Below are 3,215 nucleotides of genomic sequence, written 5' to 3'. Positions count from 1 at the left end.
GTCTCAGAGTCTCAGCGTCTCAGCGTCTCTGCGTCTCTGCGTCTTGCGTCTCTGCGTCTCAGAGTCTCTGCGTCTTAGCGTCTCAGCGTCTCTGCGTCTCAGAGTCTCAGAGTCTCTGCGTCTCTGCGTCCCAGCGTCTCTGCGTCTCAGAGTCTCAGAGTCTCTGCGTCTCTGCGTCTCTGCGTCTCAGAGTCTCAGCGTCTCTGCGTCTCTGCGTCTCAGGGTCTCAGCGTCTCTGCGTCTCAGAGTCTCAGCGTCTCTGCGTCTCAGCGTCTTGCGTCTATGCGTCTCAGCGTCTCAGAGTCTCTGCGTCTCTGCGTCTCAGAGTCTCAGCGTCTCAGCGGCTCTGCGTCTCTGCGTCTCAGCGTCTCAGCGTCTCTGCGTCTCAGCGTCTCTGCGTCTCAGAGTCTCAGCGTCTCTGCGTCTCAGAGTCTCAGCGTCTCTGCGTCTCAGAGTCTCAGCGTCTCTGCGTCTCAGCGTCTTGCGTCTATGCGTCTCAGCGTCTCAGAGTCTCTGCGTCTCTGCGTCTCAGAGTCTCAGCGTCTCAGCGGCTCTGCGTCTCTGCGTCTCAGCGTCTCAGCGTCTCTGCGTCTCAGCGTCTCTGCGTCTCAGAGTCTCAGCGTCTCTGCGTCTCAGAGTCTCAGCGTCTCTGCGTCTCAGCGTCTCTGCGTCTCAGCGTCTCTGCGTCTCTGCGTCTCAGCGTCTCTGCGTCTCAGCGTCTCTGCGTCTCAGCGTCTCTGCGTCTCAGCGTCTCAGAGTCTCTGCGTCTCAGCGTCTCAGAGTCTCAGCGTCTCAGCGTCTCTGCATCTCAGCGTCTCAGCGTCTCTGCATCTCAGCGTCTCTGCGTCTCTGCGTCTCAGCGTCTCTGCGTCTCAGCGTCTCTGCGTCTCAGAGTCTCAGCGTCTCAGAGTCTCAGCGTCTCAGCGTCTCAGAGTCTCTGCGTCTCAGAGTCTCAGAGTCTCAGCGTCTCAGCGTCTCTGAGTCTCTGCGTCTCAGAGTCTCAGCGTCTCAGCGTCTCAGAGTCTCAGCGTCTCAGCGTCTCAGAGTCTCAGCGTCTCAGCGTCTCTGCGTCTCAGAGTCTCTGCGTCTCTGCGTCTCAGAGTCTCAGCGTCTCAGAGTCTCTGCGTCTCTGCGTCTCAGAGTCTCTGCGTCTCAGAGTCTCTGCGTCTCTGCGTCTCAGAGTCTCAGCGTCTCTGCGTCTCTGGGTCTCAGCGTCTCTGAGTCTCAGCGTCTCTGCGTCTCAGAGTCTCTGCGTCTCTGCGACTCAGAGTCTCAGCGTCTCAGCGTCTCAGAGTCTCAGCGTCTCTGCGTCTCAGAGTCTCTGCGTCTCAGCGTCTCAGCGTCTCTGCGTCTCAGAGTCTCAGCGTCTCAGAGTCTCAGCGTCTCAGGGTCTCAGAGTCTCAGCGTCTCTGCGTCTCTGCGCCTCAGAGTCTCTGCGTCTCAGCATCTCTGCGTCTCTGCGTCTCAGAGTCTCAGCGTCTCAGCGTCTCTGCGTCTCTGAGTCTCAGCGTCTCTGCGTCTCAGCGTCTCTGCGTCTCAGCGTCTCATAGTCTCAGCGTCTCAGAGTCTCAGAGTCTCAGCGTCTCTGCGTCTCAGAGTCTCAGCGTCTCTGCGTCTCTGCGTCTCAGAGTCTCTGCGTCTCAGTGTCTCAGAGTCTCTGCGTCTCAGAGACTCAGCGTCTCTGCGTCTCAGCGTCTCTGCGTCTCAGAGTCTCAGCGTCTCAGAGTCTCTGCGTCTCAGAGTCTCAGAGTCTCTGCGTCTCTGCGACTCTGCGTCTCAGAGTCTCAGCGTCTCAGCGTCTCTGCGTCTCTGCGTCTCAGAGTCTCTGCGTCTCAGCATCTCAGCGTCTCTGCGTCTCTGCGTCTCAGAGTCTCTGCGTCTCTGCGACTCAGAGTCTCAGCGTCTCAGAGTCTCAGCGTCTCAGCGTCTCAGAGTCTCAGCGTCTCTGAGTCTCAGCGTCTCTGAGTCTCAGCGTCTCTGCGTCTCAGAGTCTCTGCGTCTCTGCGACTCAGAGTCTCAGCGTCTCAGCGTCTCAGCGTCTCAGAGTCTCAGCGTCTCTGCGTCTCAGAGTCTCTGCGTCTCAGCGTCTCTGCGTCTCTGCGTCTCTGCGTCTCAGCGTCTCAGCGTCTCAGAGTCTCAGCGTCTCAGGGTCTCAGCGTCTCTGCGTCTCAGAGTCTCTGCGTCTCAGCGTCCCTGCGTCTCTGCGTCTCAGAGTCTCAGCGTCTCAGCGTCTCTGCGTCTCTGAGTCTCAGCGTCTCTGCGTCTCAGCGTCTCAGAGTCTCAGCGTCTCAGAGTCTCAGAGTCTCAGCGTCTCTGCGTCTCAGAGTCTCAGCGTCTCTGCGTCTCGGCGTCTCGGCGTCTCTGCGTCTCAGAGTCTCAGCGTCTCAGAGTCTCTGAGTCTCAGCGTCTCTGCGTCTCTGCGTCTCAGAGTCTTAGCGTCTCAGCGTCTCAGCGTCTCAGAGTCTCAGCGTCTCTGCGTCTCTGCGTCTCAGAGTCTCTGCGTCTCTGCGTCTCTGCGTCTCAGAGTCTCAGCGTCTCAGAGTCTCAGCGTCTCAGCGTCTCAGAGTCTCAGCGTCTCTGCGTCTCTGCGTCTCAGAGTCTCTGCGTCTCAGCGTCTCTGCGTCTCTGCGTCTCAGAGTCTCAGCGTCTCAGCGTCTCAGAGTCTCAGCGTCTCAGCGTCTCAGAGTCTCAGCGTCTCAGCGTCTCTGCGTCTCAGCGTCTCTGCGACTCAGAGTCTCAGCGTCTCAGAGTCTCTGCGTCTCAGAGTCTCTGCGTCTTTGCGTCTCAGCGTCTCAGCGTCTCTGCGTCTCTGCGTCTCAACGTCACTGCGTCTCAGTGTCTCTGCATCTCAACGTCTCAGCGTCTCAGTGTCTCTGCGTCTCAGTGTCTCTGCGTCTCAACGTCTCAGCGTCTCAGAGTCTCTGCGTCTCAGTGTCTCTGCGTCTCAGTGTCTCTGCGTCACACTTTCTCTGCGTCTTTGTGTCTCTGCGTCTCAGAGTCTCTGTGTCTCAGCGTCTCAGTGTCTCTGCGTCTCAGTGTCTCTGCGTCTCAACGTCTCAGCGTCTCAGAGTCTCTGCGTCTCAGTGTCTCTGCGTCTCAGTGTCTCTGCGTCACACTTTCTCTGCGTCTTTGTGTCTCTGCGTCTCAGAGTCTCTGTGTCTCAGTGTCTCATTGTCTCTGCGTCTCAGAGTCTCTGCGTCTCAGTGTCTCTGCGT

Source organism: Carcharhinus amblyrhynchos, unplaced genomic scaffold (genome assembly GCF_965287045.1).
Source record: "Carcharhinus amblyrhynchos unplaced genomic scaffold, sCarAmb.v2.hapA scaffold_516, whole genome shotgun sequence".
In the NCBI taxonomy this organism is placed as follows: Eukaryota; Metazoa; Chordata; class Chondrichthyes; order Carcharhiniformes; family Carcharhinidae; genus Carcharhinus; species Carcharhinus amblyrhynchos.
The sequence above is the reverse complement of the archived record's forward strand: the minus strand, read 5'-3'. Positions refer to the sequence as shown.